This window comes from Ixodes scapularis, unplaced genomic scaffold, assembly GCF_016920785.2.
Source record: "Ixodes scapularis isolate PalLabHiFi unplaced genomic scaffold, ASM1692078v2 PGA_scaffold10__122_contigs__length_95168666, whole genome shotgun sequence".
NCBI classification, from domain to species: domain Eukaryota; kingdom Metazoa; phylum Arthropoda; class Arachnida; order Ixodida; family Ixodidae; genus Ixodes; species Ixodes scapularis.
In genome coordinates, this window is record NW_024609836.1 from 68,639,964 (window position 1) to 68,655,240 (window position 15,277).

The 15,277-nt window shown below is 43.4% G+C and overlaps 1 long non-coding RNA gene across 1 annotated transcript; it reads right to left on the bottom strand.

The window, feature by feature from the left end:
- Positions 1–1,075: 1,075 nt before the first annotated feature.
- LOC115328969 lies at positions 1,076–3,035 on the bottom strand. The gene is made up of 2 exons (XR_006077363.1): positions 2,971–3,035; positions 1,076–1,457 (listed from the first exon to the last, which is right to left on the bottom strand). It is a non-coding gene; the product is annotated as an uncharacterized LOC115328969 (long non-coding RNA).
- Positions 3,036–15,277: the final 12,242 nt, after the last annotated feature.

The following is a 15,277-nucleotide window of genomic DNA, read 5'->3' on the forward strand; positions in this document are numbered from 1 at the left end:
TTGTAGTGATCGGGGTAGTGTGCTGTTGTATTGATGTTTGTATGTGCGATGCCTGTGTATGCGTTCAATATATGTTGACCTGATGTTTGTAGTGTGCGCAACGTGTCTACATGTGTTAGAGATTCCGATGAAAAGGAAATGCAATTGTGGCGTAAGAAAATAAAAATATTTTTTTGTAAAACATGAATTGGGCGGTACCTAGCGCCACCTAGCCTAGCTACGTGCGATTACTCTGCTTGACCCTGCCATCTGGTGGCAAGCGATTTAACATCCTTTTACGCTACGCGGCTACGCCATAATTTCGTGTTACCGTGCTGAGATAAGCCAAGAGGTTGCTTCGGATTTGCTTTTATTTGAGAGCGGCTTTTGGTTTTGCGGGCGAATGATTTTCACTCCTCCGTGATGTGCGGTTGACGCTACGGTTGACGAAGGAATTGTGGCTCGAGGAATAGCAAAGGTAGGACATAAAGTGCGGGAATTGAGTGCCGGTTGTCTCCGTTGAACATCGCAGTGCTGACGATGAGAAGACTGAGTGACTGCATGCTTTCGAAACGTAAGTTTCTTTACCTGCAGGGGTAAAGAAACTTCGGAAATAAATACAGTTCGCGGAAAGCTCGTGTTACGTTTTTATTTCCTGCTCCTCTCGCTTCGTGCAATAGACTTAGTGTTCTCGTTAAGCCTTACCGAGCTCGATTTGCTCGATTCGTGGCCGCCATAATGAGATGCAGTCGACGGAGGAACTTTTCCTCCCCTGCTTAAGGGACGAAAGTTTCTCCCTTTCTGAAGGAACATATGTGTCAAGAGCGTTCCTCCCTTTAGGGAGGACTATACTGACCCTTTTTTCTAAGAGTGTGGTGCAGCTGGGTTGGCTTTTCGTTCCGTTGTGAACGCTAAGAGTCGTTGTGACTCATGAGAGCTCGTTCGTTTCGCAAACACTAATTTACTCGACTATGGTATTTATCCTAAACACCAGCAGCTTCATTACCTCGATAGGTATTTCTTGTCCATCGCCCTTTTCTTAAATCACACTCAATGCGTGTGATTATATGGAGCGAACAGAAAACGACAAAAATATAAAATCCAAAATTATGTTTTATTGGTTCTGTAAAAAGCAATGCCGTATCTTTGAATTGATCAAATCTGATGAGTGTTTCGAAAAAACGAAATTTCAAAGATGATAAATTTCTAAGATTTTGGAAACGACAAGTAAACATTCCTATATCCCCGGGATAGCGCGTGGTGTGAGATCCACCACCGAATGGGCATTCACGCGATCCCCGCATTTCTGTTGCACAACATTTTCTCGACGAAGGACACGAATTTCTTTAAGAAAGGACCCACTACAGGGAACATGGCGACGACCTTCTGAGCCAGGTTCGCCAGAGGCGCAAGCAGACTGCAGATGCCTCCGTTGTCTTGGCGGCTTTCCCGGGGCTGTTCCTCTACTTTGTTTTCTGCTGTAAAGGAGCGATGAGCTTATATATGTGGTTATTATGCAATATTATAACAAATAAGACGTACAGAATTTCACATCAACTTCTCTTAAATTTCCCCTAAACTTTAAACAAAACGCTGTGCCCCTTCCATTCGTTTATATACAAATTTGTTGTATTACGAATCCCTGGCTTCATCGCTGCGGTACAAGGGGGGCCACCAAAAGTTCCGACTTCCGGTGGCGATTCAAATCCCGGCCCGAGCGCGCGTTCCTCGGAAGGGTCCCGACTTCGCCCAACCGAGGCTCCACCGAGGCTCGTCCGCACAAGGCCCGGCCTGTTCAAAAGCGGGACACAACCACCGCTCTCGCCCTTCATAGTATAGTGTGCGCATGAGCTATCGACAATTTAAGGTACACAAGTAAACTGAATAAACTCAGAGCCTAAATACGTGATTTGTTGCCTCTAGAAAGTCAATTACGGGCTTGTGAATGTCAGTTCTCTTCGCCCGGGAGCCCGTCGACAAGAGTAGACCGTTAAAATTTCCTGGCGTTACGTGGAGCGTCTTCAATGTGTTGGTGAATGTAGCTCGTTCTGCTTACAAAGCGTGGCAGCTCCGGATGATCTGTTGTCTACTTTCGGTCGCGTCGCACGGATTGCATTCTTGTGATTTAAGTGCTCCGATAAGATGGCGTCGCTTTTTAATAGAGATGGTTTGGCGCATTTGACGCTATTTGCAAGACAAATATAAGCTTATAAAAAGCATTGTTTTTATCGTGTCTTCTACGCTACACATATTTTACTTGTTGTAGGAAGTTGGGACCCTGAGCTATCTGTTTATGCGTTATCGAACCTGCCCATTGTCGTCATGAGATCACGTGGGCAAAGTACGTTTCGTCAACCGGAGCCACTAACGCGCGCTGACGGTCACCTGCTCGCGCAGGTTCCCTCGAGTCATACGTGGCCCTGCTGCTTTCCCTCTTTTCATCAGCGACACCTGGCGGCGAGCGAAGGCATCGGGCTACGGATCACACGGTCCGGGGTTCGATTTGCGCTCAGTTCTTGGGGAAAAATCTCCATTGTTACAATTCATTACGCCTAATTATAATTGGGGATTCACAATTTTGACTAAATGTGCCTTTATTTGGATGCTTATGCTTTTGTTTTATTAAGCAAGCTTTTTATGTTTATTGAAAGCGTGTAACACCTTTTTGTCACAGTCGAGTGTAACGCTTTTCGCGTAAAATCTAGTCCCTAAACGCACTGTGCTTGAAAAGAAGCATATCTATGCTGTTATCCTGATGACAGCAAAACTAGGCCATGCATTTGTAATTAGGGTAACGGTGATTGCTAAAGTTTCTGATAGGACAAGAAGCCTATATGGCGACTATTTTGGATGTCGACTTAACATTACGAGCTGGTTTCCTTTCGTGGTGCTTTGACTGCCCCTGTACCCTCGCAGCTCACAAGACGATGTAGAACGCCAGTCAGAACATTGCTTCGAAGTTGGTGTAAAACAGCAAAAAATGCTCCTTACTAGCCTCCATGGTCTTAGCAGCTTCATTGTTCGAAGCGCCCCCGGTTGCACCTTGATCTACTCCTGGAATCGTGGAAACCATAACATGAATGAAGAATTAGTGCAAAAAATAATTTCACAGATATAAAATAAACGCTCATTTTAAATGTGTCAGTCATCTGCGAGGGGTCATTGTCCTTGTGGGATCCGCACATTTCGATGTAGGGCTTTTCGGTGCAGGACGTTTAGAAAGGGTATCAAAAGGTGTATTCTTAAACCCTTTGTCCCATATAATACACCCCAGAACTTCATTTCGACGTACAGCGCCCTACAGTCGAAGAGACGGCCCGAAATTTTAGGAGGGGCTTGATAGCCGCGTGGTAAAACTTATTAAAATAGCTAATGTACGTTTTGCTGACAATAAGAAAAATAATCGGGGTTTTCTTGGCCCTACTGTAAAAACTCGGTGTTTTCTTTATGTGGTCTTTGATACGTACTTTAGCTATTTAAAATGTTGTACCACACGGCTATCAAGCCCCTCGTAAAATATCCGGCCGCCAGTTCGACTGCAGCGCGCTGTACGTCGAATTGAAGTTTTGGGGTGTATTATATGGGACAAAGGGTTTAACGATACACCTTTTGACACCCTTTTTTCTTTAGAGTGATACGGACATTTCGGAACATGGGATTTTCGTTATCCGGACTTTTCCGTGGACGAATGTTTCGGTGCAGAAACAATTCCGTGTAATCTTTTTTTTTAGTAGGTAGTTGAACCGCTTAGCAGGCAGGCAGATGATTGCATATTGCTATATTTTGATGCTTGAAATATAATGTGTATATTGATTAGGATGTGAGATCTTTCTAAAAGTTCAACTGTTTCTAAATGTCTGCCAATCCCGATCGACTTTGTCTTCTAAGGTCTAATTTGTGTGTCTAAGTAGCAACGTGGAATTTTCATACGCTGTTGACGGTGGCATAAAAATATCACCACAGCATATACTGGTAACCAAGTGGCGAGCGGTTTAAATACATTTTAACTCATCACACTCATTTCATTCTTAAACAGAGAGAAAAAAAGCAATGATCATTTGTAGTGGTAATTATTAATGTCATCCACACGGAGAGCCTACAAAAATATCATGCGAAGAAGATACACACGTAGGTAACAAAATAGGCTTCGTGCGTTCAGAAACAATCGAAAGATAAACGGGGCTTTAAGTCATCATACGCCGAAACGTTCTACGCCGAAGCTTTACGTTTCCGTACGAAAATGCCAGATCTGGTGTGAAAAAAGGACTGGATCTGGTCCAGGCCCAATCTAGGCGTTCCGGGATTATCAATGTTCCCTCTGTTGATTCCTCTGCGACCTGAAGAGACTGGATAGGTATCCAGTCCGCTTCATTTTAGAGCGCAACTCTTAGGTGCCCGTATCCGGCTTAAGCGCCGTCGGCGTCGCCGTCGCCGTCGGCGTAACCACGCGTTGCATTATGAGACGTTTCGAATAATGACGTCGCACGCGACGAACTCAACTCGGGAAAAATTTTCCGCTAAATTTATCGGGAAAATATTTCCGCTAAGTGTAGCGGGGAAATTTTCCGCTAAATTCAGCAGAAACATTTCCCCGCCAAATTTAGCGAGAACATTTTACGCTCGTGAAGTCACACGTGACGTCGCGTCTGACGTCGTACAAGACCCCCCCCCCCCTCCGTACCCTCCCCTCCTCCTCCTCAGAAGCTGCGCTCTAATTCAGCATTACAGAGAATCGGAAATGTGATCAATCTTTTTCGTGTTCTCTTTCTTTTCTGATTCCAGTTGAGCCCGTTTTCGCCAATCCGTAAAAAAAGAAATGCTATATCCAACTCGGTCTTGTCCAGTGTCATCTAAACGGCTATGATTTCAATCTGCGCTCTGCACTGGAAGGCGGGAGCCTTATAATCGAACAAGACGATTGGAGATTTCATAAAATTCGAGTTCTAATCTATTTTATCGTCAATGCAAAACGTCAGGCTTGCTTTGCTTAATGTCGAAACTCAAAGTTTGTTTTTTGGTCTAAACATTGTTTTTGGCATCGTCGTCCACTGAGCTGCCTCCATAAGTTCTGGTGATTGGCTCTTCGAGTGTTGTGCGAAAAAGTAGACGCACGGGTTTTTTTTTTTTTTTTTGAGAATGTAGTTGAATTTCCCACAAAAATTATTTCCGTCAACCGCGCACCCTAGGTGAGAAAAAAAAATCATTCAGGAACGCTGATGAATGTTGAAGACAATTGGTGCACTTCGAATTTCGCACAAAATATTGGTTGTTGGAAGAAAGATGACAATCCTGATCGCCGGTTATATGTATCGTTTGCAACTTTCCCACCTTGCACTTTTTGGGTAGGCATCCAATATCAAAAGATTCTCGAAATCGTTTGGAAAGCCTCATTAAATAATATTCGGTAGTCTCTGCAGTACTCCTGACATCTAGAGAACCTTATATTTTCGTATTATATTGCTTGTTCTCAGTTGTCCAGAAAGTTCTACTCGCACTTTTTTATTTTAAAATCGGACATAACAATAGGTAACTACGAATTAGCAATAAGCTACATACATGCCATTAGAGGCTCAGGGCAACCGCCCTTTAAGATATATATCTGTCCTTCAAAGCTACAAAGATGGCACTCTGAAAGACATGCCGAACATAAGCTCTTCATACTCTGGCCACCGACAGAATGAGAAGGTCAGGAAGCGCCTATTGAACGCCTGAGCACGCGCTTCATGCCTTTGGCCGTGCTTGGGCTGGGCACGCGCGCTCGACGTGCACCAAACGCCGAAGCACTGTCAAAAGAAGCTCCTCGCGCCGGAGACGGAAAAACTGAAGCTCCTCTTTGCAGTCCTCGCCTTGTCATTGACGATAGCAATTCAGTTTCTCGCCAGTCAGATATCCGTAAAACAAATTAGGTTGTGTCGTTGTTTATACAGCCTAGAACTTAGTCTGCCTCAACGGGCGACTTGTCGCCCAGCTGTGAATAAGCAATTTAACAAGCGCAGTACAACCGCTAGCCTTGGGTCTTCAATGCGCACCACGCAGTGATGATACATGACCGCAGGCCTGTACGATATTCATCCAGATCGAAGCGCGCAGAGGTGGGGATCGAACCCAGGATCCGTGTGTTCTGCAGCGCGAGCTTTCGCTCCACGAGCTCCGAGCTGGTGAATAAGAGTGTGCTCAATAAACACCGGCCACGGCATCATATCGCGCTGCATACCAAGCAGCAAAGGCATTGTCTAAAAGTGTCAAAACATATGTAGGGCCATTTTATATTTTGTTCGCCCTCGCTCGAGTGAAATAGGAAGCCAGCAAACCATTGTTGTGGTTGCTTTTTGCCCGCAACTTGATCGGCACACTATAAACTGAAAACAACAATATTTCAGTTTAAGATGGCCGTCGGGATACGTTTGCTTGAGAAGAACAACAATGTATTAACTAATCGTCGACGACATACCTCTGCGTGATCTTGGGAACCCGCCGCATGTCACACCTTTGCAAAAAACAATCAAAGCGACATGGTGAAATTTATGTCGTAACACACTTAAATTACACACCTAAACCGCACCACTTCTAGTCTATAAAAATGCCATTGCCTCTTCTTGAGGCTCCGGCCCTATGGCGGCCATCTTGATTGGGTACCGCACGAATTTTAATATATTAAAATAAATCTAGCAAGTAATAATAAAAACTGAATTCCCTGGAGTTTCGTAATCCTAGGGAAAGTTATTATGGCGATAAGATAAATATATATTCAAATAATGAACCAGTCAATGCTCCATCATGACTCACAATTTCCTCCTCTTGTACTAATGTTAAGAGTCTGATAATTTTACTCTGCGCACAAAATATGATACTAAAGAAGTGGACAAGAGGTTTGCAATTTTTGTTTCGATGTGTTCAAAGAGTATTTCCAACCACACTACTTTTTATTATTTATCTAATGAAATATTTATTCAATGGCTATATGATCTGAAAACCCCATGCACTCAAGTGATATTCAAATAAAGCTACAGTTAAATAAGTATCTTTTACTTTTTTATAATTTAAAAAACATTTTGTGCCCATTCAAGATAACCGCAGTGGGAGCGAAGCGCTAACCGCAAATCACTCGACGAGCCATTCATTCCAATCAGAGGAAGAGCTAACAAAATGATCATGCCAATAAAACGCCTCAAACTTTGATCATGGTGCGTCCTAAGGCACGAAGAAATGCATTAAGCGCATGATAGATGTCCCAGGGAAATCTCAGTTAAGCTAAATTAATTTGTTTCTTCAAATTTTTAGTCGGCGAGTTTTTCTTCACTCTTTGTTTTGAAAAAAAAACTCTTCGAATGATGGCCGGCTAAACAGAATTAATCTTAACACCCTACTAAGTTTCAACCCTGCATCATTTTCTCTAGAAATAATCTCTTTAATAGCATACTAAACAGCTGCGCAAATCCATCTTTATACGGGGGAACCTTCGAGGGAAGTTGCGATTCATCGCAACAATGCTCGTAGTTAGGCTAGTGGTGACGCATTACAACAACAAGAGAAATGGCACTGTGTCTGTTTCGTTCGTCTTGTCAATGTGTGGTTAAACCACTCTGAATTTCTTTTTAAATCATCATTTATCGTGCAACGAGGACTGCACACAAACATTCCAAGTGCGTAAAGAAAGCACAATAATCTTAATCTGTTCCGTGGTTACGGAGCCGCCGACGTCATTTTTGACGCTAACAAAACCTTTACAGTCTTCATTAAAAGGCAACTCCGCTTCATTTCTGATATTGAGAAAACTATGCAGTCCTCTTCAGTACCCTTTAGGAAGACCAGATGTCAAATAGTACGATCTAATTCCGTCTCTACATTTAATAAACTGGCTAGCAAACTATCAAAGGAGCCAAGTCGCCGAAATCTGCTAACTCTAGCGTGCGACGTAAGGCGCAATCAACAGCACAGTCAATACCACGGAGTTGCAGCAGCCAACATTGAGCCACTACGTTAGAGGCATGTCTACGTCATTCTCACGTTTTGTTTGTTTTTGCTTCTCAGAGCAAAATTAAACGATGACGTCATGATTTTCTCCTCCCAGTGTTGACTCAACGGTGCCCACGTGATCACCGTAACCCGGATGTACTAGTTTGCGCTGCCCTGCGCGCCTCTCGGAGCCGAAAGCTGGGAGCAGTCTCGTCACACCGCTATTATAGTTTGAGAACGACGTTTTGTTTATGGTACGGGAGCGGTCCGCATCTCTAATGCCTAGCTGCGATGGCTGGCGAAAGATCCCCAGGCTCACGCTGCCTGCTTAAACTACCAGTTGACCTGGCCGGGAGTTGTCCTTCACAAGTTTACACACGACAGTGCACCTCTGAATGTATGGACGGGCATCTCGTGCCGGTGGAACTTCGGGAAGCCGTTGTCGCCAAATAGCAGAACAAGGATCTGTTTCGATTGCTTGTGCTCTTGACACCAACTAGTTCGCCGTTTCCAGCTAAATAGCAAAACGTGCGTGAAGAGATCAGTTCCCATGTGAAACCATATGAATGTGCACTGAAGCATACTATCACGGCATTCATAATTTCGCTGACAATTTTTCTACTGACAATAAACATGTAGTTAGCCGTACAGCTTCATAAAGGTTCACAATTCAGGCTACTAAAGCAGGACACACATGCACGGTCAAATGACCACAGCGTCGGTCGCACTCTACGTGCGGGGCGTTTCCCAGTGTACGAGCGTATATGTCTCGCGCCTGTAGAAACCAGGCGCGAAGACTCAGCTATTTTCGGTAAAATAAATGTAAAGTTGGAGCTTTATGTGCCAGGACCTACGAAGGGCATCTAGCACGCCAAGCGGAGGCCTGGTGATTAATTTGGATCACCTGGGGATCTTGTGACGTGTAACGGAGATCTCGGTGGAACGGCGTGTTTACGGTAATAAGCCCGCGTAAAATTGCGGGTACCTCCGCCGAAATTCCAACCCGAAGCGCAAGCTGGGGCCGCAGTAATGCAGACGTCGTTGAATGTTGTAGCAAACTGCATTGGCGAAAATAGCGGAGCAGACGACGCTTGCGCTTTGCTCTACGTTCGCCCGCCGTCGCATAGAGGGTCACGTGACCTTTCGGACCACGTGGTTCGACGTGACATAGACATGACTCTGGCGACACGAGATCAGTGTTACCTGTCGCAAGCGAAGTTTCGGTTTCGGTATCTGCTGTTGTTTAAACTAAGATTAGAGATATAACATTCCAGATTTCGCGAAACTGAAGACGTAGGGCTGTTTGGTAGTGCTTTGGGCAATGGAATCATATCTAAGCCTAAAAGTTTTGGAATTGAACGGAGTTGGTCTTTAATTCTCTTTATTTCTCTCTCTCTCTCTCTTTATTTGTCTCTCTCTAAGTTTTGCTTCGGTAGTCATTCAATACAAGAAAGAATAGATGACAATCTTAGTTGTTTCTTTTTCATTTGTTGTAGTTTGATTTTCGCGAAGCCCTAGTACCTACTGGATTGCCACGTTTTCCTCGCTATTCAAAGCGCAAGTTCGTCTGCCTCTTGAGCAGTGAACTGCGGTGACGTCAGAACGCTGAGCTATGATTGGCCCCAATTGGAAGATCTACTCACTACCCTTCTAATGAGAGCCAATCAAAGCTCGGCGTTCTGACTTTACTGCAGCCCTTGAACAAAAAGCAGACGAACTTGCGCTCCGAACTCTGTTCCGCTTTAAGTCCGGCCGCACCCGACGCATTACGATCTGAAGGAGCCAATCACTCTACGCCAAATGTCCATCATTGCGGCACTCGTTGCCCTTGTTGGTTTCCAAATCACGCACAGAACAAAAAGTGCAGGATCGTGGCGTATTCACAGAGCCTGATCGGTTTAGTTGGTGAAAGAAAACTCACAAATGCGAAGGGCGCCGGGACAATGCACTTTTAGCACGGCTTACTTGGTTCCGTCGGATCGCCAGTGTACGCTGCGATCGGCCGAGGAGCTTAACGAACTACAGCGCGCCTTCCCGCGCTCGGACAATGCAGGCGGACTAAAGTCCCCAATCTTTTCGGAAAAGCGATACTTTTGAACAGATTGTTCGAGCATCGCCTCTCGTTCGCGGACGCGTACTGGTTTGGTCACCGAATTCCGTGGTTCTCGAGCAAAAGGAAGGGTTCTGTCAAAAGAACGCTTTACGGTGTTTCGATGAGGTGCGTTTTCTGAAATTATTCTTCGTATAACTCTGAGGTAGGGCCGCGATCCGCCAAATAAATTAGGTAACGATATATGGCGTTAACCGTTATTTCGTCAACTAGCTCACGCGTTAATAAGATTCCATACCGTACTATGAAATGTAGCCAAGCATACACTTAAAGTTGCTTCATTAGATCTAGGTCACGTTACTTTTGCGTTAGTTTGGATTTCATTCTCATTATATGGCGGCGTAGAAAAATAAGTAGGAAAACAACTCTACTGTTACATAGTGATTTCATAATACTTTTATTCCTTTGTTTATCAAATATCTAGAATGCAGCGAAGTCACGTGATGGCGCGTCGGCCCTTTCAGGGGACCTAAAGCGTGACGAACTTTCATCGAAGCCGACAAGTAACATAATTTGATAGATAATAGCGTGAAAATTACTTTACTCGTTAGTCGTTTCGGATACCAACGAGTGCACCAGTATGTGAATGAATAACCTAAAGCCTCGGTAACGCTGAAAATACATCTTACAAAAGACAGTCTGCACAAACTGAGGCGTGTTTCATTCTTGAATTATGGTCTCGTCACATCTGTCATAAAAGAACTGTTTTGCAGGCGTGTTTGAACCTAACACACGCACGACGATAGCATGCTTCGATCATCCATGATAACGCTGTCATCATATCTGCAAGGAAACTCCGTGTCTTTTAGTATGATGCAGGAACAGTGTTAGCGCTGTTAACGCGCTACCAGCAACGTCGTTACTTGCAACGCAAGACCTGAAACACTGTATTGTGACAGTGCAATGATAGGAGTGTAATTTTATATCCTTACAGCTTGCAGCGAGAAGAACCAGGAGGCCGATTCCTGGGGCATTCATGTTGTATCGAACTCTGGAAAGAGGAGGAAAATATAAGGCGATTATATATTTATTTCTTTATAGTAAGTTAACAAATATGCAGATATTGCATCCCTATTTATTTATTTATTGGATGTACCCTCAGGGCCCGAAGTCATTACAGATGGGGAGAGCACATACATGAAAAAACAAAGATAGTAAAAACAGTAACAAGTCAACAATATTAAATATACACCATACAAGGAATTACAACAGGCAATGGGTCACTGCTAAAAAAAAGTTAGTGATAGAATTTCTGAACAGGTTATTATCAGTTATAGTAGCAATAATCCCCGGGGAGGTGGTTTCATTCCTCTTCTGTGCGGGGTAAAAAGGATTATTGAAATGTGGTAAATGAACTTGGAACAACAACTTTGTGCTGACGGTCAAGACTGGACGAAATGCAAAGAGGGGGAGTAATAATTTGATTGCGTAGAGAAGAGTATGAAAATACACTTTATAAAATAGACATAGGCGTGAAATTTTACGGTGCAAAGAGAGAAGTGGTAAACATTAACAATTTTTCATCGATGTGACACTAGCAATATGATGATAGTTGGAAAAAAATGAAGCGGCCTGACCTATTCTGAATGGATTCCAATGAAGTGATTATGGTATCGTGACCGGGATCCCACATGGAGGCAGCCATTTCTAATTTAGGCCTGATTAATTTTTTGTAGAGGATCAATTCTAGTGAAAGAGGTGTCGATGAAAAGTTGCGTATTAAGTAGCCCAACATGCAGTTAGCACGGGTAGTACCATACTAGATGTGGGGTTTCCATGAAAGGTTATTTGTTAAGTAAACACTAACGTACTTGTACGTTGCCACTTGCTCCAAAAAGTTGCCATATGGTGTTTCACTATTTAGCTTTTGAAAGAACTTCAATTTGAAAATATTGATTCTACTTTCTTGTCGTTATTAACTTAGCTTTCTAAAAACTAACGGTGTCAGAGAGTATGAAACGACTATACGAGAGAATGCTTGAATTATTTGAAGTTGTTTTCACGACAATACTTGATTTTATGCTACATTCATGACTTGAGCCGTTCCTTTGAAACCAATCTGTTCAGGACCACACTACGACGAAAACAAGTATTTGCCGTAAAAAAAATTTCAAATAGTCCAAGGATGAAAAAAAAAAAAAAAAAGAAAGACGTATACAATTCTCTGTAATGCGAAATTAGAGCGCAGCTCTCGAGGAGGAGGAGGGGAGGGCACGCAGGGGAGGGTATGCCCCTCCTCTTTCACCGTACCCTCTCCCCCTCCACTCCTGGTTTCCTACTCTCCCGCCTCCAATTCAATTTCCCCGCTAAATTTAGTGGGGAAAATGACGTCACATGACTTGGTGTGACGTCCTCTAAAAACAAATTAAGTTTCTCCGCTATATAAGCAGAAAATCGACGTCACGTGACCTCAATGCCTATTTAATTCCCCGCTCAATTTAGCGTGGAATTGAGTTGGTATTGAGGTCACGGGATTTCAATTTTCCCGCCTAAACCTAGCGGAAAAACTTAATTTGTCCGCTAAGTCTAGTGGAGAAACTGAATTTCACTGCTAGATTTAGCGGAGAATTGAATTGGTTATAATACAATTAAATTAAAAGGTGCAAGCGAGCTGGACAAGAATGCTGAAAATAATCCCTGGAGAAGGGGAACAAGAGGGACAAAGGACAAACACAAATCTCCAAACACAGCTTGGTGTTGAGGTCACGCAGCAAGGAATAGAATAGGTGTTGAAGTCACGTCACGTCAATTTTTCCGCGAAATCTAGCGGAGAAACTGAATTCGCCCGCTAAATCTAGCGGAGAAACTGAATTTCCCCGTTAAATTTAGCGGGAAATTGAAATGATGCTGAAGTTACGTGATGGCGATTTTTCCGCCGACGGCGACGCCACTCAAGCCGGAAACGCGCGCCTAAGAGCTGCGGTCTAAAATGAATTTACTCGGAATAACACGTTAGATCAGTCGGTTTATTCGTATGTTTGATGTAAATATAAAAAAAATGCTAACAATTCGTACTGTCGTCAATAAATTCTGAAAAATGTGCTTGATAAACGTTGGTGTCCAATTAATATTAAAAATCTGAGAACTGGATGCGCAATCCGTTATCTGACATTTTTACAGCGTGAAAATTATCGGCAAAGCAACAAATTTATCAACTGAGGTTATCGTGCCAATAAATGATAAAAAAAACTAATATTAATCACCTCCCGGTGCTATACTGTTATGGGAGTGAAACAAGGTCCCTACTGATAAGTTAAAAAAATTCCAAGCAAGCTAGAGGAAAATGGTTAAAGGTTTAATTACGCATAGACACAGAGTGACCAAACGAACACATGTATTTATTTAATGAAAGGGTTTCTCGCCTGTAGGTCGGTATAGGGACTCATTGATTTATACATAAAACCACCATAATTTTTTGTTATTCTTTTCTAAAAGTGTTTGCAGTGCTGACTGGACATTCACCCATATCTTTATAACTCTTCGTACCATGTGACTACCCGTGACCAATGAAAAAACACGCTCTCATTTCCGACTAATGAAATTGGATACGGTTTCGCTGAGACCATGAGCTGCCAGAAGTGTGTATGTAAAACAAAACAAAAATGCTTAGCCCTTAGTAATTGGTTTTAGCGAATAACGATACGTGTGAAATCTCAAATAATCTTGCTATAACCGCTTTAGCTTATTGAGGTAAATGGCTGTAATAGGTAGGAATTAACGCCTTACAAAACCTGAACAAAACCAGCATATACACGGAAAACTAAAAATAAACGGTTCCTCCTGGAATATCAGTTAATGAGAAACAAACATCAGAAGTTTCAATATTACACATATTTTATTAGTTTAGCTTCCGTCGTCAACGCTGTGTGTTTGTATTGGTCTTGTCTGTTTTTTGCTTGTTGATATCAGTTGTCTGAAACGGATGTTGAACAGTCAGTTTGACGCAAAACAGCCCAGCTCCAATTTCTTTTGCACACTCGTAAACAGTACATCGAATGGGCCGTGAAAGCTCCCTTTGCAAACACGTCACGTGATATTCCACGAGTAATCATCTTAGTTCCTTAGTTCTTTTCCTTAGTTCGGATTCCTTAGTTCTTTTCCGTATACAAGAGAAAACTTAAATAAACTTTTTTTGAGCATACGGTGTATCGTTCTATACAATCAATACAGTTCAACTCAAGTAATTGGAACGAAGGCATTCCTCGAGCAAAGATTTTACAGCCCTGGGTTGTACATACACCTTTTCACTCGTTTGACGGGAGCCGACGCTAAGATCCAATGGCCCCGATCAAGCAGCCCCAAATGTTTCTCGTCACGACGGTGCACTTTCGGTTTTGCTTGTTTGGCTCTATTGGACTATATAGTGACCCATGCGATCAGACTTAGCGTGAAACAGAATGTAGTAGCAGTATCTCTGCGAGCACCAACTCACCGACTTTCAGCAACTTGAAGATGCCGGGAGATGTACTTTTGACGCTAAGGGGCTCTTTCATTTATACATTATTTTCAGGGAAAATACACGTGTGCATATCTCCGTGTGACGCACGAGCCGCGTGTTCTCGCAGGTGGCGCGATCCCACTAACGTCCAATTAAGGAATTTCAAAGTTTCGACAGTTGGCGTTGCAAAATTCTGTAACAAGAGCGTGGCGGTGGTTATTAGAATATGGAACTGGATCACTCGGAAAAATGAAGACACAAATGATTAAAGCATGCAGAACGTTACAACGCAACTAGCGTATGAAGTAAGAACAGCTAATTGGCGAGGGAGAGTTTCCGCGCAATTTTCTTGTTCATTGCTAAAGCGGTCCGGTGCTTTGCTTTCCGCTTTATGACTTGATGCAGTATTGGGAAAGCATCGCACGGGATGGGAGTGCGCATATATTTTATGATCGGAGCAATCATATCTCGTGGCGCCGGATATAAGCTGAAGAGTACATGTTCATCCCCTGCGTTGCCGCGTCAAACATCTGCGCTCTTACACCAACGTTTCCAGATCAAGTCAGTTGCGAAACGGCCCATAGGCGTTGTTCCTGGAACAGCACCCTCCCCTCCCCCTCCCCCCCCCACCCACCCCCCTCAGCCCAACACCTACCTCCCGGCGTTCGACGCATCACCGGTTAGGGATCGGCTAATATGGTAACTGCAGTGCACTCTATGGGATGCACAGGTTATGAAGCAGCCGTCTAGATGACGCTTCATCGTAGTCTATGATATAAACACGTTGACACATA